Source organism: Hemiscyllium ocellatum, chromosome 4 (assembly GCF_020745735.1).
Source record: "Hemiscyllium ocellatum isolate sHemOce1 chromosome 4, sHemOce1.pat.X.cur, whole genome shotgun sequence".
Lineage (NCBI taxonomy): Eukaryota > Metazoa > Chordata > Chondrichthyes > Orectolobiformes > Hemiscylliidae > Hemiscyllium > Hemiscyllium ocellatum.
This window is the reverse complement of record NC_083404.1, coordinates 128,481,797-128,509,785: the sequence shown is the minus strand read 5'-3', so window position 1 is coordinate 128,509,785 and position 27,989 is coordinate 128,481,797.

The window sequence follows — 27,989 nt, the reverse complement described above, 5'->3', positions numbered from 1 at the left end:
CAAAATTAGGGGAATCAGATTTAGGACTGAATTGAGATAGAATGGCTTCACCCAGAGGGTTCTGAATCTGTGGAATTCCCTGCCCAGTGAAGTAGTTGAGGCTTCCTCATTGAATGTTTTTAAAACTAAGATAGAAAATGTTTTGAACGGTAAAGGAATTAAGGGTTATGGTGATAGACGGGGTAAGTAGAGCTGAGGTCATGAAAAGATCAGCCATGATCTTATTGAATGGCCAAGCAGGCTCGAAGGGCCAGCTGGCCTACTTCTGTTCCCAGTTCTTATGTTCTTATGTTCTTATACTTCTGATGTGTAATGTCCCAAAGCACTTTACCTGAGAGGAATAAAAAAGAAAAACTAATAATTAGGAATTTTAAAGGAATGGATAAAGTCATTGGAGGTTAGGATAAAATGAAGATCAGTGAATGTAAGAGTAAATGTCCGTACAGGGTAGGAAATGTGCAATTAAAATTTGAGTAAATTTGAGATGGGAGCTTGCATGGAGAAATTTGGAATAAAGATATCTGGAGGGAGCAAGACAGATATAAGGGTTTAAGTGGTTCAGTCAGATAGAACAGAGGTGGATGATGTTCAAAATATGACAGTAAACAGTCAAGTTTATTTTTCAAATTACTTATATATTATGTGGCTGTTTAATTATACTCAGGTAATAAACATAAACTGGGGACTTGCTTGTGCTCATAGGAGCTGGCAGAAACTTGTTAGGCTGGAAGTACATAACTGTTAATGTGTGCTTCTGAGAAAAACAGGTTGTTAATTTGGTTCCAGTATTTTAGCTGCCATCTCTGGATGTCTGATATGTGGAGTATCTAAATCAGGACCTTTCTTCTTATTTTGCCAACTTTTCATGTTTTGCACTGTTAATAACTTTCAACATGTTTACCAGAAAATGAATAAATGCATATCAATTTTAAAAACTAAAATGCAAAGTATCATCACTGTATTAACAGCCATCCAAAAATCAATATCACAGAAAATGTACACTATTGATTTTACATTCTTTGTAGTATTAAGATAGAGACACTGAAATTACCAGCCCTTTGACGAACAGCTTAAACTACTATTTGTCTCATTAGTTATTAATCTACCAATGCTATAGCAATGAAAAAAGTATCATACACCACTTTAAGAATTTGTGTATTATTCTCCTATTAACTAATGCACAAAAGAGTAAGAATCATGGAAAGATGCATTAGGATACAATTCCTCCGTTATACCCCTGCCTATTAAACTTGGAATGGGATTGGTGCACACTGTGTGGGTCAGTTTAGTAGAGAAAACAACAATCGAGGAATCTGAAGCTTGGAGAGGTTTCAGGTGAGAGTGAAAACCTGGGCGAGGCGATGGGAGTCTTCAGGTTATTTTGTGTAGTCCCGAATGACCTACCTCAAGGCCTCACTGACAAATTGTGGCATTCCCACAGACCCCTGGGAATCACTGGCCCAAGAACATCCAAAATAGAGGAGGACAATTCTGGGAAGGTGTCATGCGTCTCGAGGCATACCATCAGGAAAACGTGAAAGTCAGGTGGAAACAGCAAAAAGAGCCCCACTCACCTCTTTCCATGATCACCTTCTGCCCCAAGTGTAATAGAGCCTGCAGTAGCTTCATCAGTTTGTACAACCACCTATGGACTCATCCTATGAGAGAAACAGTGTCATCCTTGTCTGTGAAGGACCATCAATGATTGAATGACCTGGTCCTGATTCTGGCTGCTGTTTTGAATTGTTTGGCCTCAAGCCAAGACATTTTCCCTAATCCCATTGTTCATTGCCTGAGCTGTTAATGTTTGTACCTACCCAAAAATTCACCATTATCAATGATTATCAATCCTCCCTGAAACATAAAACCACAAAAGACACAAATACACATTAGTTTTGTTGATACTACAGAATAAAAACTGACACAGGTAAACAGGCACGGGGTTAGCAGAAAGTTCTTTTCAAAATGACGAACATGTGTACACTCAAAAACACATCACCTTAAACTCCTCCCTTCGTAGACAGGTGAGATCACAGCTAATGTGTTTCCATTGCATGTACTCAAGGCTGCAGCATTTTAACCAGGCTGTTACTCTCTTTTCTTTATTCTGCCTTAAATCTCAAGCTCAGATTTAAATTTAACAAATGACACACAGTGTAGAGTGGAATTTTTATCTATTGACACACTGTAGGAAAGGTGACAGGAAGGGCAGATAATTGGGCAGATTGCCATTGGGATGATACTCGTTCCCTTTCCACCCCCTCAGAAATTATATTCTGGGTGGGAAGGACAATGATCCATCCTCCTGCTCTGCACCAATTGAAACCCATAAGTGATCAATTAATAACCACGTAATGGTCTCAACATGGATTACCATTTCTTCAATTCCAACTGGTAAACATGCTGGATCTGTGCCGTTTTGAGGGGCATGGCACTGGAACCATTGATTTGCATTAAGACCTTGGCTGCCTCTGGGTGAATGCCAATCCCTGCTGTTGCATCTGATCTCTGTACACCTCTCCCTGTGATTCCAAATCCCAGAACCCTCCTCCTTTGCCCCCCAGGAAAAAATTTTTCTCAGTGCTGGTCTTCAATCTGGGGAGTGAGGGAAGATACTCTGACAGTAGCTAGGATCTCCATGGTGATGCTGCCAAGTTTTGGATGTACCAGCCACTGACTGGCAGTTCTGGTGAGTGGGTGAAGCTCCAGTAGAAAGCCTGTTACCTGCTGAAACACTGACATAAGAAGCAGTGCGTCTGACCAAGACAGGCTCAAGATTCTGTCCTCAAAACTTTATTATTTCAGATTCAGTCCAAAAATGTGAATATGACCACCGTGTTCACTACAATACATCTGCTACAACTTTCCCCACGTAGTCGCTCCTGACCTTAAGCAGCCATGAACAGGAAATTCAATATTCTTTTGCTAGGGATCATTACCTTAGAGATTCTAAAATTTCCTGAATCTCACTGAGCTGAAACTATTCTTTTGTTGTAAGTTTTAAGACAGTCCCCCAGCAATTCCCTCACCGCTGCCATTGACATTCCCATCAGCTCACTGCTCCTTCAATAACAGGCTGCTCCTTGACCACGACTGACAATAATAGATTCAATCGTCACAGCAAGCAGGGGAGAGAGCCAACCTGAGATTGAAGGAGCAGTTCCTGAAAGGTCCTGTCCATTCAAATTAATGATGGCATCTTTTTCTGAATGGTTACCCTTGTGATTACATTTTACTGACGTTTTAGTAACTTTCAAAGGCCTCTGTGCATTTTGAACCCTGGCACCCAAGACCCCATGGGGTATAATGTGGGGAATTGCCAGAAGAAATTGACTGTGAATTACAGCGGACTGTGAACTGCTAAATATGTGTTAGTGAGTCTGCCCTGGCTCGGTGCATAACAATCTCATCACTGAGCTAGAAGATTCTGTGCTCATGTCTCACTCCAGCAACTTGAGCACACAAATGGAGGCTGACCCAAGAATACCATACCAGGGGAGTACTGCACTGTTGGAGGGTCAGTACTAAGGGAGTGCTGCACTGTTAGAGGGTCAGTACTGAGGGAGTGCTGCACTATCGGAGGATCAGTACTGAGGGAGTGCTGCACTGTCGGAGGATTAGTACTGAGGGAGTGCTGCATTATTGGCAGGTCACTACTGAGGGAGTGCTGCACTGTTGGAGGGTCAGTACTAAGGGAGTGCTGCACTATCGAAGGGTCAGTACTGAGGGAGTGCTGCACTGTCAGAGAATCAGTACTGAGGGAGTGCTGCACTGTCGGCAGGTCACTACTGAGGGAGTGCTGCACTGTCGGAAGATTAGTACTGAGGGAGTGCTGCACTGTCAGCGGGTCACTACTGAGGGAGTGCAGCACTGTCAAAGGGTCAGTACTGAGGGAGTGCAGCACTATCAGAGGATCAGTACTGAGGGAGTGCTGCACTATCGAAGGGTCAGTATTGAGGAGTGCTGCACTATCGGAGGATTAGTACTGAAGGAGTGCTGCACTGTCGGAGGATCTGTACTGAGAGAGTGCTGCACTTTCGGAGGATCAGTACTGAGGGAGTGCTGCACTATCGGAGGATCAGTACTGAGGGAGTGATGCACTGTTAGAGAGTCAGTACTGAGGGAGTGATGCCCTGTTGGAGGGTCAGTACTGAGGGAGTGCTGCACTATTTAAAAGTCAATTCTGAGGGAGACATACACTGTCAAAGACTGATGTCTTTTGGTTGTGATGGTAAGTTGACGCTCTGTTTTTCCTCTCACTAGGCACAAAAGCCTCCCTGGCTCTATTTTGAAGAAAAGCAGGAAGTTACCCCAACCCTTAATGCTGCAGTCAAATTTTATTTCTCAATAAGCTTCACTTAGAACAAATTATCTCGAGATGAACATACTTTTCTTTATCAGAGTTTGTTGTGCACAACATTATCATAATGTCTCCTCTATCATAACAGTGACTACACTTCAAAAAGTACTTCCTTTGTCTAAATCATTGAAGGATGACCCAAGGTCATGAAAGGTGCTATATAAGTGAAAGATTTCCTTGTCCAAAAAATGTCCTAATTTTCAGATGACTTATTGGCAAAAAGTCATCGACTAGAAATTTGTATTGAGCATTTGGGTAAAAACAAAAATGGAGTGGAGTGCCAGTGGTTTATCCATTTACCAAATGGAAAAGGAAGATATGTAATCTCTGAGCAATCTCCTCCTTTGATAAATGATCAAATAAAGTTAAACCTACTGAGGGTAAAAAGTGAGGTCTGCAGATGCTGGAGATCAGAGCTGAAAATGTGTTGCTGGTTAAAGCGCAGCAGGTCAGCCAGCATCCAAGGAACAGGAAATTCGACGTTTCGGGCTAAACAGCTTTAAACCTACTGAGGGGTGATTTAGACTAAGTTCAAAATGTTTACTGAGAGTAATACCAGCCGGAAATACAAAGGAAGAATCCAGTTAAAATTTTGGGTGGAAATAAGTCCTGACAAAAAGTTTCCATTTTAAATGCGAAACTGGTAACTTATTTGTCCAGAGGCTGGTCTTATGTAAATAGCTCTGGAAAAATAAGTGCAGTAGTGAAAATGTTGATATGCGCAGAAAGAAATGTAATTGGTTAATTGCTAAATTTTTAAAAAGCTTTCCATTAAGCTGCATCAATAGTAATGTAGTTACAAATCAAAATGATGTAACAATTACCATGCTCAGCTATTGTTGCAAATTTCTGTTGTGGTTCTGGAGCTAACAATGCATTGCAAATGAAAACCTCATTCGCTGCAGTGTAAGCAAAGATGTCTTTATGACACTTGTTTATTGATAGCAGTGTACCCACGATGTTTAAAAATGTCATCCAATGGAATAGAAACAAATTAATTTTGATTTGGACAGATGACTGGATTAGTGAGACTGCAAGGCTGCCGTTTCCCTGTTTTATGTCACACCTGTTTCAGTCCCAAGTGGGGTTTGATAAGAAAAATAGGAGGCTGTGACTACCTGCTCTGTTTTGCACCTGATGGCCATGTTCTTGGCATCTCCAGGGTCAGCAGAAACTCTTCACCAGAAGTGCACCTCCAATTTGTAGTGAGTTAGTGGTTAAATCATTGGACAATTAATCCAGTAAATCCAAGCTCATGCTCTGGAGATATGAGTTCAGTTCTCACAATAACAAATGGCGAAACTTGAATTCAAGAAGAATCTTAAATACAAAACTTGTGACTATGTAACTGCTGGTAATGGTTAAAAACCCAGCTACTTCTCTGATATCCTGACCTGGTGTGGCCAATATTTAACTCCAGATGTAATTACCTTTTAACTGCCCTCTGGGTAATTAAGATGGGCAATTAATACTGGCTGAGCCAGAGACATCAACATCCCATAAACAGTTTAAAAGAAGTGTGGTCTGAAAATATTGAACAGCCTCTCACAAAATTCTCTCCTCCCTCTACATTCCAGAATTTGATTTATTTTATTCAATTCCCGACGACATTCATTGTTAGTCAAAACTTTTAATCCCAGGTCCTTTTCATTTCTTCTTCTAATTCAGTTTCTATTCCTAAATAAAAGCAAAATATTGTGAATTCTGGAAATCTGAAATAATAACAAGAAGTGTTGGAGAAACTCAGCAGGTCTAGCAGCATCTGTGGAAAGAGACAGAGTCAACATTTTAGTCTGTTTTAACTATCCTTCAACATTACTTTTATACTTTTAAAACAATAATTTCAACTAATATGAAAATGTTATCCTCCATTTGCCATGTTTGAATACTTGTCAGAAAATATGACAAGCTTACATCTGGTTCTGATAGTCAAATAATAGGTGGTAATATCACTGGACTAATGATCTAGAACACTCAGTGAATGTTCTGGGAAATAGGTTCCAATCTCATGATGGCAGATGGTGAAATTTAAATTCTGGGCATCCAGAGGAAAAAGATTCCTTAAGAGAAGCCATGTAAACACTCTTGATTGCTGTAAAACATCATCCGTTTCACTAATTTTCTCTTGGGAAGGAAATCTGTTATCCTTATCTAGTCTGGGTTACACCTGACTCCAGACAACAATCTTAAGTTCCCTCTGGGCAATGCTGTGGATAAGCTTCTGGGGGGAAAAAGAATACAAAATGCAGATTCAAAACAGTAGGAACTGACACCAGTGAGTCTCCACCCAATATGAACTTAGTTACTACTGCAGCTTTAATCAATCTACAAAGAGCTGGGACTTCTTGAAGTTTCTTAAGAGTAGAAATTCAGTGGTGACTAGTGGATAGGTTTTTTTTGAATTCGTGTTTCATTTTGATCAAACTGAAATTTGAACTCATAATAATTGCAAGGCAGTTGGCAGTTGGCTCACACACAACTTTAAATTGGTATCTGGCCAGTTGTTCAGAGACATTCTATGGTGTGATCAGTTACAACTGGGTGATGTCTGAACATCATGTGCAGCGTGAATTAATCAGTAACATAGCAGGGAGTACAGCAGACTGAAGACTTTTGTACAGAACTCGAGTGAGACTAAAAACATCCGTACAAAGGGCAAAGAAAGTGTTGATTAAATTGAGAATCTAAAGTTAAAACACTTAATTATTTACATTTCCTTGAAATTTAGCTGTGAGCTAAATTAAAGGATTATTAAATTTAAAACACACGCCCACATCTTCTCATTACCCTTGGAACAGATTCAACCAATAGTAATCCCCACCTTAAAATTATTCACTTATCTGTCGGTGATTTTTCCAGCCAAAATTCCAAGTCTGATCTGATCTAAAATGTGCCTGTTAGTGATAATCAGAGAGAAATCCTTTCAGCATTGCAGACCAAGATATGCCCCATTTTTATGACGCATGTTGCAAGAGTTAAAAATCACAAAGACCCTTTGACAGTGGTTGATGAAAGAGAAGTAAGTAACATAAATATGAGGGGGTAGGTGGATGGATTGGGGGGAGTATTCAGTGAAGTGGGTAGCATGCCATGTGGGTGAGGTGGCGGGGATGTGGATGATTTCTTAGGGTAGGTCAGAGACGTCAGGTTGGTCTGGGAGTTGCTGGGGACTTTTGCCCGAAACGTCGATTTCACTGCTCGTTGGATGCTGCCTGAACTGCTGTGCTCTTCCAGCACCACTGATCCAGTTGCTGAGTATCAGTCCAACAGAATTGGATACTGCTGGGCTGAGTTGTTGGGGATGGTTGCCAGTTCTAGAAAGATTGGATCAGACTGAGAGATGGGATTTGTCAGCTCAGCAAGGAAGTGAAACTCAGGTTGGGTTGCTATTAGTCAGGAGAGGTGTACTTGGACAGTTCAGTGGTTAGAGAGGGATTCAGTTACCCAGGAGCTAGAGTAGATTTTTAATCCTTTAACCTTTCTTGGGTAAAGCTTTAGTGAGTTGGAACTCGCCAAATTCGCTGATTTTAATAGACCCTTTCAGAGGGTGCCAGATGCAGGGAAATTGTCTGTCAGAAGTTTCAGTTTCCTGGGCAAATCTTATGACATCCGCTGTGTCATGAATTCCATCTGGTGCTGACATTCAATTCCAGTCTACACTGCTCCAATCACTCTCTGGTCATCATGATATCTGGGAGACAGAAAAGAACTAGTAAGGGGGAAGGGAAATTCTTAAGTAGATTAGATTCCCTATAGTATGGGAGCAGGCCATTCAGCCCAACAAGTCCACACTGACTCTCTGAAGACTAACCCACCCAGATCCATTTTCCTACTCTATACTTACCCTTGATTAATGCACCTAACACTATGGGCAACTTGGCATAGCCAATTCCCCTGACCTGCACATCTTTGGATTGTGAGAGGAAACCACAATACCTGGAGGAAACCCACACAGACACAGGGAGAATGTACAAACTCCACACAGACAGTCTCCCAAGGCAGGAATCAAACCCGGTTCCCTGTTGCTGTGAGGCAACAGTGCTAACCACTGAGCCACCGTGCCATCCAGAGCAATTTAAGATATCTTTTGCAAAAACTAATGTTAGGCATTGAAAGATATGTAGAAAATGAAACATAATTTGGAGATATCAAATTAAATGCATTTGACAATCAAAAATTTGTATGAATGGTTAACCAGTTACTGAAAATGTGTTGCTGGAAAAGCGCAGCAGGTCAGGCAGCATCCAAGGAACAGGAAATTCAACGTTTCGGGCATAAGCCCTTCATCACCTGAAACGTCGAATTTCTTGTTCCTTGGATGCTGCCTGACCTGCTGCGCTTTTCCAGCAACACATTTTCAGCTCTGATCTCCAGCATCTGCAGACCTCACTTTCTCCTGGTTAACCAGTTAGCCCTGGATAGAGATATGTCAATAATAGTTGTGCAATTGATGAATGAAAGAATAAATAATGGCAGCATAGCCAATGTGTCCCACCTACTGAATGTAGTCTGAATTTTTGGACACTGAGTCTCATTTGGATGACAACTCCTTTGGTGAAAAGATTGTCTTTTGAGTTAATTGCTCTTATTCATTATGGAGGAATGAATGCATCTGGGGAATGCATGTTCAAAACCCAATGAAGGTGGCAGAGCAGATTGTAAAAATGGCTAAAAGAAGATATGGGATTCTGGGCTTTATTAATAGAGGCATTGGGTATAAAAGTAAAGAGAGATTGTGACAAATCTTTGTAAAATAATGGGTTGGGTCCAACTGGACATTGTATTTTCACACTTTGTGAAACATGTGGATGAGTTGTTGAAACGATTTGTGAGAATTGTTTCAGGGATGAGGGAACTTGGTTACATGGATGGCTTGAAGAAGCTGAGCTGTTCTCTTTCAAGAGGAGTTTGAGATGAGATTTCATAGAATTATTCAAAATTTCAAGAGGCCGAGAGAATCGGGAAAGAGACAAGTTGTTCTCAGTGATAGAAGGGCTGAGCACAAAGGGAAAATAATTTAAGACAAGGGACAAAATAAACAAAGTGACCTGTGAGAAAACTATTGGACACAGAGGGTGATTTGAATCTGGAATGAGTATAGGGCTTTAGATAATCAGCTGAAGAGAAAGAAATTTACAGAGGTGTAGGAAAGGTTGGGAGATGTGGAATTAGCTGAGCTGACATTACAGGGAGCTGAGGATTACATGAAGGAGCAAATATCAATAGACAATAAGTGCAGGAGTATGCCATTCTGCCCTTCGAGCCAACACCACCATTCATTATGATCATGGCTGATCATCCTCAATCAGTATCCTGTTCCTATCCCCATAACCCTTGATTCCACTATCCTTAAGAGCTCTATCCAACTCTTTCTTGAAAGTATCCAGAGACTTAGCCTCTCACAGCCCTCCATACACCCACCACTCTCTGGGTGAAGAAGTTTCTCCTCAACACTGTTCTAAGTGGCCTACCCCTTATTTTTAAACCATGTCCTCTGGTTCGGGACTCACCCATCAGTGGAAACATGCTTCCTGCCTCCAGAGTGTCCAATCCTTTAATAATCTTATACATCTCAATCAGATCCCCTCTCAGCCTTCTCAACTCAAGCATATACAAGCCCAGTCGCTCCAATCTTTCAGCGTAAGATAGTCCCACCATTCTGGGAATTGACCTCGTGAACCTATGCTGCACTCCCTCAATAGCCTCAAATTTAGAAACCAAAACTGCACACAATATTCCAGGTGCAGTCTCACCAGGGCTCTGTACAGCTGCAGAAGACCTCTTTGCTTCTATACTCAATTCCTCTTGTTATGAATGCCAACATGCTATTAGCGTTCTTCACTGCCTGCTGTACCTGCATGCTTGCTTTCATTGACTGGTGTACAAGAACACCTAGATCTCATTGTACTGCCCCTTTACCTAACTTGACTCCATTTAGGTAGTAATCTGCTTTCCTGTTCTTGCCACCAAAGTGGATAACCACGCATTTATCCACATTAAACTGATTCTGCCATGCATCTGTCCACTTACCTAGCCTGTCCAGGTCACCCTGTATTCTCCTAACATCCTCCTCACATTTCACCCTGCCACCCAGCTTTGTATCATCAGCAAATTTGCTAATATTACTTTTAATACCTTCATCTATATCATTAATGTACATTGTAAAAAGCTGCGGTCCCAGCACTGATCCCTGCGGCACACCACTAGTCACCGCCTGCCATTCCAAAAGGGAGCCGTTTATCACTACTCTTTGTTTCCTGTTAGCCAACCAATTTTCAATCCATGTCAGTATTTTGCCCCTAATACCATGTGCCCTAATTTTGCTCATTAACCTTCTATGTGGGACTTTATCGAAGGCTTTCTGAAAGTCCAGGTATACTACATCCACTGGATCTCCCGTGTCTATCTTCAGAGTTACATTCTCAAAAAATTCCAGAAGATTAGTCAAGCATGATTTCCCCTTCATAAATCCATGCTGACTCTGACCTATCCTGTTACTGCTATCCAGATGTGTCATAATTTCATCCTTTATAATTGACACCAGCACTTTTCCCACCACCGAGGTCAGACTAACTGGTCTATAATTCCCTGTCTTCTCTCTCCCTCCTTTCTTAAAAAGTGGGACAACATTAGCCACCTTCCAATCCGCAGGAACTGATCCTTCTGAGCTGGAACCATTGACTCAAAGTCATTGAATTGGAACACTTGTTAGAGACACTGTGACACAAAGGCAAGGAGCAATAATACCTGGATAGTTTACCCCAAAATATAGTCACACAGGGCAGCACGGTGGCACAGTGGTTAGCACTGCTGCCTCACAGCGCCAGGGACCTGGGTTCAATTCCCACCTCAGGCGACTGACTGTGTGGAGTTTGCACATTCTCCCCGTGTTTGCGTGGGTTTCCTCCGGGTGCTCCGGTTTCCTCCCACAGTCCAAAGATGTGCGGGTCAGGTGAATTGGCCATGCTAAATTGCCCGTAGTGTTAGGTAAGGGGTATATGTAGGGGTATGGGTGGGTTGCGCTTCGGCGGGTCGGTGTGGACTTGTTGGGCCGAAGGGCCTGTTTCCACACTGTAAGTAATCTAATCTAAGTAATCTAATCTAAAAAAAAAGAAGATAAAGGAGCTGGAAGAGAAGTGTGTAGCTACAATCAATAGTGTAAGACATACCTAGTGGAGACTGGAATGGACAAAGGTCAGAATCTGATCTGATCCAAGTTAAAAATCACACCAGAACTGAAAATGTGTTGCTGCTCAAAGCACAGCAGGCCAGGCAGCATCTCAGGAATAGAGAATTCGACGTTTCGCGCATAAGCCCTTCATCAGGAAACACACCACACCAGGTTATAGTCCAACAGGTTTATTTAGAAGCACTAACTTTCGGAGCGCTGCTCCTTCACCAGGTGGTTATGGAGTGTAAGATGGTAAGACACAGAATTTATAGCAAAAGTTTACAGTGTGATGTAACTGAAATTATATATTGAAAAAGGCCTGGATTCTTTGTTAAATCTCTCATCTTTTAGAATGACCATGTTGGTTTCAGTTCTTTCATATGTAAATCACAAAACCTTTTTTAAACATTACATTCTCAAGTGAACTTTGACAATTGGTGTCATGTCGGCCCAGATAATGCATTAAAGGTGTGAGGTGCCCTGTGTGAGACTGTCTGTGCCACAATGGTCAGCCTGATTCTAATCAAAAAAACAGATTTACAGAACTTTACACGGATTCATGCAGTTTTTGCTCAAAGCAAAATGTAATTCTGCCAGTACAAATTCAGTTCCTGGGAAGTACTGGACAATGAAGGGTACCCTGTCAGTTGCAGCTCGTGTCTGTCTCCTGTGGAGGTCATTATGGTTTCTCACTGTGGCATGTTACATCAAAACAAACGCCAGACACATTGATGACATTTTCTTCCTCTGGACCCATGGCGAGGAGTCACTGATAAAACTACACAGTGATATCAACGAGTTTAATTCCATCATCAAACTCACCATGGACTACTCTTGACTATTTCCATCAAGGATGAACACCTCAGCACCACACTCTACCGTAAACCCACAGATAACCTCATGATGCTACACTTCTCCAGCTTCCACCCAAAACATATTGAACCAGCCATTCCCCTGGGACAAGTCCTACGCGTACACAGGATCTGTTCAGATGAGGAGGAACATGATGGGCACCTGGAAGTACTCAAGGATGCCCTCATAAGAACGGGGTATGATGCTCAACTTGTCAACTGCCAGTTCCGATGTTACACAGCGAGAAACCATAATGACCTCCTCAGGAGACAGACACAAGCTGCAACCGATAGGGTACCCTTCGTTGTCCAGTACTTCCCAGAAGTCGAAAAACTGCGCCATGTTCTACGCAACCTGCAACATCAATGAGGATGAGCACCTCACCAAGACCTTCCCCACATCTCCACTTCACGCCTTTAAACAAACACCAAACCTCAAACAGATCATTATTCGTAACAAACTGCCCAGTTTTCAGGAGAACACCACACAACCTTGTCACGGTAGACGCTGCAAGACGTGCCTGAATATTGACACAGATACCACCATTACACGTGGGGATACCTCCTACCATGTACATGGCAGGACTCATGTGATTCAGCCAATGTTGTCTACCTCATACGCTGCAGGCAAGGATGCCCTGAGGCATAGTACATTGGCGAGACCAAGCAGAGGTTATGGCAACGGATGAATGGACACTGCACAACAATCAACAGACAGGAGAGTTCCCTTCCAGTCGGAGAACACTTCAGCAGTCCAGGACATTTGACCTTGGACCTTCAGGTGACCATCTTTGGGACACGCAACAACGAAAAATGGCTGAGCAGAAGCTGGTAGCCTAGTTTGGTACCCATAGGGAGGGCCTCATCCGGGACCTTGGGTTCATGTCACACTACAGGTGACCTCATTGCACTACACACACACACACACACACACACACACACACAGACTTACACCTCTTTACACTCACATTCATACACATACACACTCTCTCATTCCCATACACACTTCCTCCATTCTCACCCCCACATCCCCCCCTACACACACACACACACACACACACGTTTGTAGGGTGAATTTCTACTTGCAGAATTACTTTTTACTTTGAGCAAAAACTGCATGAATCCATGTAAGAATATGTAAATCCATTTTTTAGATTAGCATCAGTCTCACCATTGTGGCACAGACAGTCTCACACAGGGCACTTCACACCTTTAATGCATTATCTGGGCCGACATGACACCAATTGTTAAAGTTCACTTGAGAACGTAATGTTTAAAAAAGGCTTTGTGATTTACATATGAAAGAACTGAAACCAACATGGTCATTCTAAAAGATGAGAGACTTAACAAAGAATCCAGGTTTTTTTCAATATATAATTTCAGTTACATCACACTGTAAACTTTTGCTATAAATTCTGCATCTTATTATATTCCACAACCACCTGGTGAAGGAGCAGCGCTCCGAAAGTTAGTGCTTCTAAATATGCCTGTTGGACTATAACCTGGTGTTGTGTGATTTTTAACTTTGTAAACCCCAGTCCAACACTAGCACCTCCACATCATGATCTGATCCAGAATTTCTATGTTCTTCCTATCTTTCGGGACCACGAAAGTAGCCACAGGGAGAGTGTCTGGAATGTTATCCAAGAAGTGACACACAAGGCAATTTAGACAGTGGCTGAATGGAGGTCAATGAGAAGTGATAGCTCAGCAGAATTGAAAGGTTGTAATTAGAGGGGGGCTTCTGAGTTATGGGTTAGAATCATAGCGATCTACAGCACAGCAAAAAGCCCCTCAACACATCAAGTCTGCATCAATCAAAATCAAACATCTACCTATTCTAATCCCATTTTCCACCTCTTGCCCCATACCTTGCATCTCAAGTGCATATCTAAATTCTTTTTAAATATTATGAGGGTTTCAGCCTCTACCACCCTTACAGGCAGTGAATTCCAGATTCCTAACACCCCCAGGGTGAAAACATTTTCCATCAAAATCTCTCTAAACCTCTATCCTTACTTTAAATCTATTCACCTAGTCAGTGATCCCTCCACCAACAGAAAACATTTCTTCCTGTCTACCTTGTCTATGCTTCTCATTTTATACATCTCAGTTATGTCAACCCTCAATTTCCTGTGCTCCAAGAAAAGCAACTCCAGTATCCAATCTCTCTTCAGAACTAAAACTTTCTACTCCAGCCAACCTTCTGGTAAATTGTCTCTGTGCCCCCTCCAGTGCTGTCACCTCCCTCCTACAACGTGGAGTTCAGGATTGCACACAATATTCTAGCTATGGCTTAACCAACTTTTTGTACAGTTCCAGAATCGCCTCCTTGCTCTTAAATGCTATGCCTCAACTAATAAAAGGAAGTATACTATATTCTTTCTTAACCACTTTATACACCTGTCCTAATACCATAAGGGACTGATGTATATGCACACCAAGGACCCTCTAATATCGGTGCTTCCCAGGATTGTACAGTTCGTTATGTATTTCTTGCCTTTTTTGTCCTGCTCAAGTGCATCACCTTACATTTGCCCAGATTGATTTCCATTTGCTACTGACCAGCCCATCTATATCTTCCTATAATCTAAGGCTATCCTCCTCACTATATACCACCCAAAAATTTTGCATCATCTGCAAAGTTACTGATCAACCCCCTTAATATTCATATCTAAAGTTGTTTATATATACCATAAACAACAAATGATCCAACACTGATCCCTGTGGAACCTAACTGGACACAGGCTTTTGGCTACAAAAAGCATCCCTCAACCAGCACTCTCTGCTTCCTGCCACTTAGCAAATTTTGGATCTTATTTACCAAACATCCTTAAATCCAAGGGTTCTTACCTTCATTATCAGTCTTCCAAGTGCGATCTTGCTGAAGTCCAAGTAGACTACTTCAAATTCATCGCTCTCAATGCACTTTTATTTCTTAGAAAAATTCAATTAAGTTGGTCAGGCATGACCTCCCCTTAATAAAAACCAGGCTAACTGTTCTTGATTAATCCCTGCCTCTCCAATTGCAAATTATTTTTGTCTGTCAGACTTGCTTCCAATAGATTCCCCAACACGGAGGTTAGACTGACCGGCTGGTAGGTTCTTGTTTTATCTCTTGCTCCCTTTTTGATTAATGGGCATTGGCTGAACTCTAGAAATCTGGCACCTCTCCTATTGCCAGGAAGGAATTAAAAATTATTGCCAACACCTCTACTAACTCCCTCCTTGTCTCACAACTTGAGACACATGTCATCCAGCTCTGGAGATTTTTTTATTTTTATGCCTGCCAGACTATTCAGAACCTCCTCTCTGTCTATGCTAATTTCTTAAGTATATCACAGTCCTTTCTGTCTATGCTAATTTCTTAAGTATATCACAGCCCTTCTCCCTGATCTCTATACCCCCATTTTACCTCTCACTAGTCAACACCAACACAAAGTATTTATTTAGAACACTCTTTATTCATGTCTTCTGGCTCCACACATAAACTGCCTTTGTGGTCCTTACTGGGCCCTACTCTGACTGTAGTTATCCTTTTATGCTAAATGCACTTATGAAATGATGCAGGATTTTCCTTTATTTTACCAACCATTAGTCTTTTATTGCCTCTTTTTAGCCATTGCAGTCACATTCAGGGATCCAAGCAATCCTACCCACTGCCAGGATAAATGAAATTTCAATGTGACTGTATAGGAACTTGGAAAGAGAGAGGGAAAGAGCAGTTGCTGTGATCCGTATCAAAACCAACACTATAGGAAAGAACAGGGAGGAGGTCTGCTGAAGATCAGAAGCTAATCATCTCTGAATTACAACCTGAGCTACGTGCAAATTAGTTTAAGAATAAAAAGATCAGGATAGTGAATGTATGACTGAACAACTGCTGTGGAAAGAAGTCGTTCCATTTCATGGGAAACTGACTCAATTACTGGAACAGAAATAATAAGACTTACAACTCAAAAGAGCTGAATCTGAGCTAAGTTGGAATTAAGGTCTGTCTGGAAGGGATATAAAGGGCTGTAGAGAACTTTAACCAGTGAAGGAAGTGGCAACATATACTTTGTAGTTTGGAGGTATGAACATATGGATGTATGAATTAGGAGCATAAGTAAACCATTTCTCCATCATTCAATCTGTTTGTATTTCAAATTCCACATTTCCATCTTGCCCCATTAACCTCTGATTCTGTTGATTAACAAGAATTTATCCACTTCAGTTTTAAAAATATTTCATGATGCTGCCTCCACTGTTTTCTGAGGCAAAGAGTTCCATAGTCACAGAATCCTTTCTGATAAAAAATACTCTCCTTGTGTCTGTCCTGAAATGGTGACCCCCAATGTTAAATCAGTGCCCCTTATTTCTGTACATATCCACAAAACGAAAACATCCTTTTTACACCCACCTTGTCAAAACCATTCAGAATCACATATACTTCAAACAACTTTTCAAATTTTTAAACTTCAGTGGAAACAAGCTTAGCCTGTCTAACCTTACCTCACAAATCTACTCACTCATTCCAGCTATCAACCTAGCAATATAAAAATAAAATATTGTAGGTGTTGGAGATATGGAACAAAAGCAGAAAGTGCTGGAGAAATTCAGCTGGTCTGGCAGCAACTGTGAATAGAAAAACAAAGATAATGCGAGATTAATGTTGCATGGATGAGAAATGCTGACAAAGCAGGGGAAGTGAAGAAGTGTTTTGTGGCACCACGAACACATGTTTTGTCTTTTGCTCTGGGCAACCTCACTATCTGATCCTGCTACGACAGAAGATCAATGGCATAAAGAAAGTTAATTTCCTGCCTGCCTTCATTTTTGAGGAAGAATTATTTCATACTTAAAACATTACCTTTATGATGTTGCTCAGCCTGCTGCGTGTCTCCACCCCTTTCTGTTTAATCATCGAATAAACCATCTTTGAACTGCCTCTAACACATTTAAAAAGGGGATCAAAATTGTACACAATGTTTGAGATGTGGTTTCACCAATATCCTGTCATAGAGATTGTAAAGCACAGGAAAAAGGCCCTTCAGCCCATTATGTCTGCACCAGTCAAAAACAACCAACTAATACCTAATCCCATTTTCCACTACCTGGCCCATAACCTGGTATGCCTTATCACACGTATACATCTAAACACTTCTTCCCCTTCTACCCTTACAGGTAGTAAGATCCAGATTTCCAGCAGAATTTCTTTAATTTTATGTTCATTTCTCTCGTAATAAAGAAAGCATCCCATTAGTCTTCTTGAACATTACTGTATCTGCCTGAGGACTATCAGTGACTCATACACCAGAACACCTAAATTTCTCTGCATTTCTGAATTTTGCTGTTGTTTTCTATTTGAGTAATACTCTACTTTTTCACTCTTCTTGCCAAACTGAACAAGTTCAATTTTTCAACTTTAAACTCCTAATGTCAATTTTTTTTACTAACTCACTCAACCCACCTATACCTGTTTGCAACATTCTCATGTCTTCTTCACAACTTTCCTTGCTAAGCTGGTGTCATCTGCAAGGATAGCTAACATGCTTTCACTCTCTTTAAGTCATTAATGTGAATTGTAAAAAGTTGAGAGCCCTGTACAGACCTCCACTCGTCCTATTTTGCCAATTGAACAAAGACCCATTTATTCAAACTCTCTGCTTCCTGTTAGTGAGCCAATCCTCTGCCAATGCAAATTATGTTTTCCATTACACCATAAACTTTTTTTTCCATAATAACCTTTGACGTGGCATCTCACAAATGCCTTTTGGAAATCCAAATACCATATATCTGTAGGCTCCCCTTTAATCTGCAGCATATATTACTCCGGAATGCGCATAGAGACTCAACCCGACTGCCCTCTGCAATCAAGAATTCTACAGATTCCTCTGCGAGTAAAAATTCCTTCTTATCTCTGTCTTAAATGCGCAACCTCTCATTCTGAGATCACATCCTCTTGATGGTTTATAAACTCAGAGCTGAATCTGCCTGAACTTCAAACACTTGTTACAGACGTATTTCCTTTGGATCACAATGATACCCAGCAGTTCCCACATGATACAATGCACTGTCTGAATAAATTCTAATTATCTAACTAAAATTGTTCACTTCATTATGTTGCATTTTATATATTATATTAAATTTATCATAAATGTAACTGTCATTTCAAAGCTCAAGACGAGAAAAGACCTTAACCAGTCACTAGAGACTCACTAAACAGCTATTTCCTTTCTCTGTAGTAGAGCAAGAACCTATTCTAATCAGCACCAATAAGTCCAGCTCTGTCTTGGTATCCTCACTTCACCCACTCACACTCTCAGTGATGCTGACTGACTGTCTCAAGGATCCTCACCTCACCTACTTCACTCTGATAATCAAGGCTTCAACTGGCTTTCTATCATATGGCTGCCCAGAACACTTTCCTGCACATACTATCTGACATTTGTATGGGTTTGGAAGGGTTTTAAATTGATACTTGACCTCTCACTTTCCACAACCATCCGTTTCTGAGGTTGGGACATGAACTTGGATTTCTGACTTGGAGGTAGGGATGATCCCCACTGCACCACAAAAAGGTATGGGGAGAAAGTGGGAATAGGCTGTTAAGTTGGATGACCAGTCATGATCATTTAAAATGGCAGAGCAGATTTGGAGGGATGAATTGCCTACCCCTGCTCATGTTTTCAGTGTTTTAAATACATAGTAAATTTTAAGGAATAATGAGGGTTTGTTAGAAAGACATCGATTGGACAAATCAAGTTTGCAAATGTGGCCTTTATGGTGAATTCATCTTTGAGAAAGTTCTTGGAATAATGCATTCAGGAAATAGGCCATGTTATGCCTGATAATGTATAGTGAGACAAGATTAATTACTTATCTCATATTAGAGTATAGCTGAAAATGTGTTGCTGGAAAAGTGCAGCAGGTCAGGCAGCATCCAAAGAGCAGGAGAATCAACATTTCAGGAATTCCTGAAGAAGGGCTCATGCCCGAAATGTCGATTCTCCTGCTCTTTGGATGCTGCCTGACCTGCTGTGCTTTTCCAGCAACACATTTTCGGCTCTGATCTCCAGCATCTGCAGTCCTCACTTTCTCCTCATATTAGAGTATACTCCAGGTAATGGTGACCATAAATGATAGTGTTATGAAAATATCTCCTTAAGTTATTCATATCTTTTTAAGGTTGTAACTTTTAGATTGGGAACTACAAGGAAGATGTTAAAATATCCATTTGCTTTTCCATTTGAAAAGATAGAAAATAATGTGGAAAAATTCGAGGTTGTCACCTCTGATAGGAAGAATAAGAAAGCAGAATGTTATTTATTTGGGAAGAGATTGCAAAATGCTGTGGTAGAGCATATTTTGGATGCCCTTATACAGAATCATATAACGTCAGCACACAGCTATATCAAGTAATTAGGAAGATAAATGAAATACCCTTTTTCGCAAAAGGAATGGAGTATAAAAATAAGGAAGTCTTGCTCCAGCTGTATGGGTTATTGGTAAAACTACATTATGTACAGGTCAGTCTACTGTCTTATTTGCATTGAGGGTGCCAGTTAACTAATATGTTTTAGAATGCCAACAGCATGTGTTTGATTGGAATTTGGTTGAGGTAGACTTAGGACCTGTTTCTTTGACTATTTCTGAGGGTGGAAGGCAATCACAAGTCATGACTGACAAAAAATGCAAGAAGCAGTTTGTGGTGAAGTATCATCAGACAATGAACCAAGCATCTGCACTGGTCAAAATACACATGGAATGAATAAACATTTTCATCAGAAAAATCAGTGACAAGTTGATTCCTGAGATAAACTGGTTGTCTTATGAGTAAGGCAATCAGTTTGGGTGGCACTGTGGCTCAGTGGTTAGCACTACTGCCTCACAGCACCAGGTACCTGGGTTCGATTCTAGCCTTGTGCAACTGTCTGTGTGGAGTTTGCATATTGTCTGCATGGATTTCCTCCGAGCCCTCCGGTTTCCTCCCACAATCCAAAAAAATGTACAGGTCAGATGAATTGGACATACTAAATTGCCCATCGTGTTAGGTGCATTAGTCAAGGGTAAATGTGGGAAATGGGTCTGGGTGGGTTACTCTTCGGAAGGTCGGTGTGGACTTGTTGGGCTGAAGGGCCTGTTTCTATGCTGTAGGTAATCTAATAATTGAGCAGGTTAACTAGATAGAACTATATTCATTTGAATTTGGAAGAATGAGCAATTATATTACTGAAACAGGTAGGATTCTGAGGGGACTTGACAAATTGGATACTGAGAAAACTTCTCTGCTTCACAGGATCTAGTGAGATAAGATTCAAACTAAGTTATCTCCTAATTACGATAGAGATAAGGTGAAACTGCTTCTTTCAGAGAATCATTAATCTTTGGTATTTTCTAACCTGCAGAACAACTGAGGCTCTGGCATTGAATATATTCAAGGTTAAATTAGATAGACTTTTGATCTACACTGGTGTCGATAGTTATGAAGCAGGCAAGATGTTGGAGTTAAGATTACAATCTGATTAGGCATGATCATACTGAAGAGTGGAACAGGGTCAAGGGAGCAAGTGGTGTAATCCTCATTCTATTTCTTGTGTTCTTATGGGATTCAATAATGACATCTGGGCATCTCTTACCAAAATGACTCAATGCTGCTGACAGGATGTGCACTGTCTTGCTCTATTGCCAGCTAATGACCTATTCTTCTCTACCAGACGTGCTCTATCAGACAACCTCCAATGAGAAAAGAGCTATGTAGTACTTCCCTCACTGGACCATTCAGATTTTGTAATGCTGGATTCAGTTGCTCTGGGTGAACTCATGGCTGCTGACTGTCTGTGCTGTCACTGTGCAGGTTTGCTTGGCTGAGTGGGGACACGCTGCTCCCTGACATCTTCCAGGCTTTTATTCGGTTCCTTCGTTGTGGCAGGCAGGCAGAGGCCACTTGGCAGCAGCAGGTGGCACAGACAACTGGCATGAGGTTGGTGTCAAATTCACCATCTCACTCGCTACCTCCTCAGTTCAATTGGATAACCCATGTACCTTCGCTGAACTGATTGGTTGGCTACTGTGAGGTAACAAATTGCCACCCATTGACTAACTGAACAGAAGCAATACCCAATTTTGATTCCATCACTAGGACCAGTGGTCTCACAAAAACAGATGAAATGTTTGATATTTCCAGACAGTTTGGACATCATCAGAAAACAAGAACAACTGGAAATAGTCACACACAACAGTGGAAAGTTTAGACCATGGTAAACTGTATTGTATCTAATCACTTAGTGATTGGTGAAATAAAGAGTAAAGGCATTGGGGATGCATTAATTAAAAAAAACCTACTATATCATCTGTTTAATATCTAGACACTCACTTCAGAGAAAGTTTTCCATAATAATGCCTTGTTAAAGTAAGATAATTCACAGTTTCATAACTAGCCTATAAGTACATTCTGAGGTTGTACTTTTGTTGCAATGGGTACTTGATGGTAAAGATGATGGAACCACAGAATAAAAGGTCACCTAATTAAAACTCAACATTCATTAGTGAAGCAATTGATCTTAATAGAAAAATGCATTCGATTGTGAATGCACTGGGTGGTAATGATCTTCAAATGGGGTCAGTCACTTTAGCATTCTGTTGATGCTGCTGAATCCATTATCAAAGGTATCTACTGTGGTGTGCCCAAAGTACCTACCTTTGAGACTTTGGTTTTCTCCTAATTCTATCCTCCTGGGCATCCCTGATCTTAATCACACCACCATTAGTGGCTGTACATTGAACTGCCCCAAACAGGTTTTCTGGAATTCCTTCCATAAATCACTCTATCTCTCTTTGTCTCTTTTGTCCTTTAAGATATTTCTGTCCCGATGGTTAATGCTCCTATGAAACATGTTGTCATATGTTACTATGCTAGTGGCCCTATCACTAAGTGTACGTTGCTGTTATTGTTGATGCCACGTCCTGTTTAATATGAAAATATGACCCCTTTTGCCATTTTAGGTAGAGAATGATCTGAGCCTCTAATGTAATGGAAAAGAAGATACTTTTGAAAGAAAGCCTTGAAATATTTCTTGAGACGACAAAATAATCGGTGCTGGTGGAATACCATACCTGTGACCCACACCACTGCTGGATCCTTAACTTATGATAAGGAAGTCAAGCCTAGTTTTCATGCTTCAAGCTGGTGAGCTCCCTTAGGATACGTGTTTGCCACCTGAACCTATCTCCCAGGTTTAAACGAGTCAAGAATCTCCAAGTCAACGAAACCTGTCATGTACAAATATATGGCCAACCATGGACTCCATCTGTTACTCGGAAAGAAGAATTTAAAATGGATAATGTTTATATAGCACCTTTCATCACCCCAGCACATCCCAAAGTACTCTGAAACCAATGAAGTGGAGTTACTTTTGCAATGTAGAAAATTTGCCAAAATGTTTTTACATAGCTAGATGCCATGAGCAATATTGTAATGATACAATTTCAGCGAAGTTGATTGAAGAATAAATATTGGTCAAAACAATGAGGCTAACTCCCCTGCCAGAAATACAAGCCAATACAATTTGCAAATGACACTTACTGGCTTGAGTTGTATATTTCAAAATGGAACTCCACTACATTCATTTCCAGGTTTCATTCTTTGGAACCGGAAAGCAACAACACCCCCAGATTCTATGGACTACCTAAAGTACACAAACCAGACATCCCACTCAGACCCATAGTATCACTACCAGGGACACCATCACACAAACTGGCTAAAGAGCTACAGCAGAAACTGAAACACCTGATCAGCGGATCCAGACACTCTATACAATCAACACAAGAATTCTTGGACATCATCAGAAATATACACATAGACAAGGAAGAAACCATGGTCTCATTCGATGTAACGGCACTGTTCACCTCTATTGACAAAACCCTAGCCAGAAAAACAATATCCAACCTGCTGGACATACACAACAGACAACAGGACGTTGAACCTATTAACAAAGATGGCATACTTAAACTACTGGACCTATACCTCACAACACACTTCACATTCAACAACCAGATATATGAACAAATCAACGGAACACCCATGGGCTCACCGATCTCTGGACTCATAGCAGAAGCAGTAATGCAAAGGTTAGAACAAACAGTCTTAACGCAAATACAACCCAAACTCTGGGTCAGATACGTGGACGACACCTTTGTAATCATTAAAAACACAGAAATAGAGAACACACACCGGATCATCAACGCCACACTCACAGGAATCCGATTCACGAGAGAGGAAGAAAAAGGACAACCAGCTCCCATTCCTAGACGTGATGGTACAGAGAACACTGAACGGAGAATTCACCACAAAGGTGTACAGGAAAGCCACACACACAGACCAAGTCCTGAACTATGAAAGCAACCATCCCAACACACACAAACGAAGTTGCATCAGGACATTATTCAAAAGGGCCACAACACACTGCAGTACACCAGAACTACAAAAAGAGGAAGAGGAACACCTATACAAGGTATTCACCAAAAACGGATACCTGCGCAATTTCATCAACAGATGCCTAAGGGAAAGACAACGGAACGAGGACATGCCGCAACCCAAAGGACTAGCCACACTACCATACATCAGGAGCATTTCTGAACTGACAGCCAGACTACTGCGACCACTAGGACTCATAACAGCACACAAACCAACAGCCACGCTCAGACAACAACTCACCAGGACAAAGGACCCGATACCCAGCATGAGCAAAACCAATGTAGTGTACAAAATCCCATGCAAGGACTGCACAAAACACTACATAGGACAAACAGGAAGATAGCTAATGATCCACATCCATGAACACCAACTAGCCATGAAACGACACGACCAGCTATCCTTAGTAGCCACACACTCAGATGACAAACAACATGAATTCGATTGGGACAACACCACTATTATAGGGCAAGCCAAACAGAGAACAGCCAGGGAATTCCTAGAGGCATGGCACTCATCCACAAATTCTGTCAACACATTGACCTAGACCCAATATACCGGCCACTGCAGCGGACAGCAACTGACAACCGGAAGCGGCAGAGACAAGCCACTATAAATGCTGGAGGAATCAGCACAGAAGCGCTTCACAGGAGGCTCCCAAGCACTGAGGATGTCACCTAGAAAGGGGATGAAACATTTGTAACAAAAACTCCCAGCTCGGCGAACAGAACCACAACAATGATTACTTATAAATTACCAACAATCAAAAGAAGTACATGTGCAGTATGTTTCAGTCTTAGCTTCTCCCCAACCAATATTGTGGGCTTTCTGAATGCTCTTTGGAAACTAGATAATCCTGGAAATTAGTGCTATTTGGAAATGTCTCAATATAGTTGGGCGTATTCCCAAAACTTTACTGTTCTCATTTTTCGGGTTTATCCAGGCTGTTTCCATAAAGAGATTACAACGCTTATAAATTGAAGTATACATTTTTATTTCCTATTTATATAGGTTACCATGTCTGCAACTGCTGCCTTTTCACTTACTTCCACTTGAGGAGACGTGGAATGTTCTCTCCTGGTTTGGAAGAAGAAGACCTCCTTAAGAAAGTCCTGGAAAATATCAAGGTTTTCAATATCCATGCCCATCTTACTGTTTGGTTCATTTTGAACCTGTTCTACCAGGTTCCATCCCTGAAATCACATGAAGACAACCCTAGTAAAAATGTCACGATAATGGTGGTACACTGAGCCATGCTTCTCAATCTTTCTGCAACTTTCCTAGAGTTGACCATACCACTCTTTCCCATACCAATCTTTGCCAATGCGTGTCATAGCCATCCAACCTATAATGTCTCTGTCAGTCATCAAACATCCATCTATTCCAATCCCATTTTCCAGCTTTTGACCTATAGCCTGTTATGCTGTGGTGTTTCAAATGCTCATTGAAATACTTCTTAAGTGTTCAAGTGGTCCTGCCTCCATCACCCTTCCAGGCAGTGAGTTCCAGATACTTACAATCCCCTGGATGAAACAAAGATCTTTCCTCAAATTCCTTCGAAATGTCTTGTTCCTTATCATAAAACTATGTACCCTGGTTGGTGACTCTTCTACTAAAGGGAAAGATGCTCCCTACCAATGGCCCTCAGAAATTGTAATCCTCTCTCAGCCTTGTTTGCTCTAGGTGGTAAAAACAAAGACTGCAGATGCTGGAAACCAGATTCTGGATCAGTGGTGCTGGAAGAGCACAGCAGTTCAGGCAGCATCCAACGAGCAGCGAAATCGACGTTTCGGGCAAAAGCTCTTCATTAGGAATAAAGGCAGTGAGCCAGAAGCGTGGAGAGATAAGTTAGGGGAGGATGAGGGTGGGGAGAGAGTAGCATAGAGTACAATGGGTGAGTGGGGGAGGAGATGAAGGCGATAGGTCAGGGAGGAGAGGGTGGAGTGGATAGGTGGAAAAGGAGCTAGGCAGGTCAGCCAAGTCTGGACAAGTCATGGGGAAACTAGGATGAGGTGGGGAAGGGGAAATGAGGAAACTGTTGAAGTCCACATTGATGCCCTGGGGTTGAAGTGTTCTGGGGCGGAAGATGAGGCGTTCTTCCTCCAGGCGTCTGGTGGAGAGGGAGCGGTGGTGAAGGAGGCCCAGGACCTCAATGTCCTCGGCAGAGTGGGAGGGGGAGTTGAAATGTTGGGCCACGGGGCGGTGTGGTTGATTGGTGCGGGTGTCTCGGAGATGTTCCCTAAAGCGCTCTGCTAGGAGGCGCCCAGTCTCCCCGGTGTAGAGGAGACCGTATCAGGAGCAATGGATCAGCCTTTTCCGTTTGTCCTTTGTTGTCCAATTGGCTGGGACTGCCTAGGCTTGATTCATTCTTATCTATCCAATCATATGCATGTAAATGCTGCACTTTCCCCTTCTATATGTTACATCTGGAGTTGCCAAGGATCCACCTTTGATCCAATCTCACCTCTTGTAGACATAGTGCCCCATAGCAAAATTATTTCAGAACACATCAGTCTCTATTTCCTTAATAGAAAAGCAACAGACTCTGGAATGTTGAAATAAGAGTAAAAAAAACTTGAAAAACAAGAACAAGTGAGGCAGCACTTGTGAAGAGAACCAGACTTAATGTTTCACTTTTATGACCTTTCATTAGAACTGAATAGAAATAAAACTGTAAGGGTTTTTAAATCAGAAGATGGAGTGAGGGAGCAGGAGAAATAAAAGAGAGGTCTGTGTTTGGAGGAGACCAAGAGAGATGAAATAGCAAAATATTTAATAATGCAACAGTCAAAGGAAGTTAGGAAACAAAAGTTGTTTCTAAATGAGTCTTGGATAATTCTGTAAAAAGCATTTGATTGTAGCATAGAAAGGATAAACAAAGAAATAAGACAAAGCCCAACCAAACAAAGCAAAAAAAGAAGATAAGCAAATATAGAAGCTCTAAACAAGCTCAGAGAACAACACCTTACCCTTCAGCATGGCACAGCCTGGCACAGCCTGGCACACTGCAGCCTCCTGTACTCAATATTGATTTCAACTAATTCAGATCACAATGTCTGCTTCCATCTTGTTATCGTTTCTTTACTTTTTCTTCTGGTTTGTTCTTTCTCCTTCCCTCCCATTCACTTATAAGCTCTTACATTTTTTTTGACACAGGGTCATTTGGTCATGAGAAGCTGAGAACTGCCATCTTGTCTCGTGGAAGCAAATTCTCTCTGTAGCAAATAACTTCATTGTAAATAATTCAGAACAGCTAATGAGTCATTTTGATTCATCAAAATATCCTTGCATTATACTGACTAAGAAATGTTCTAAAATTCCATTACACAGTATACCTAAACAGTTGTTCCGGGTGGAAGGTACTTCCACACAAGCTGTGTAGTTGTGCAATGCCTCAATTTAGTTTTTGCTGTAAATATATTGAAAGCTGAAAGCTGTTCAAATTATTCTAAAAGACCTCCTTCTATTTTCCCTTCTATTTCCCTTCCTTCTGTATCTCTCTTACTCCCTCCACTCCATTGTCCAACACCCTGCCACACCCAAATACTCCAAAGCCTGAAAAACTTTTTCAAAGATCTAATTGAAATTCTAAATCTGTGTCCTTCTGTCATAGTTTCACACCAAGCCATTACTTGGATAAAATAAAAAATGTGAAGCTTAAAATCTGCATTAAAATTGAAAATATAGTTAGGAATTCTGCTGTGTTGATACATGTCATTGACATAGTGACCTATAGTGATCATCATGACCTAAACAATGCTGTGAATAATGGTTGCCTTGCGAATTATAGCTTTTGATCAGATGATGTGTTGATAACACATACACTTAGTACAAGTCCTCAGGCTAACAATGTAGTTCATTAAATTAAGACAACTGGTAATGCTGGAATCCCGAATATTCAAGGGTACAAACCTCAATTTTGTTTGTGGTCATATTCTTTTAAAAATTGCTGCAAGGAATGAAAAATGTCAATTAAACAAATCATCTGAGAAGCATGTACACTGGGACTGATGTTATTATGTTGACAAGATCAAGACAAAAAGAATGCAATAAACTAGAGAGGATGATTACAGTGAAAAAAAAGCCTCTAAGATTTTAATGTCATCCTTTATCTGAGGAATAATAAAATTAGAAACTGCTGGAAGAGATAAA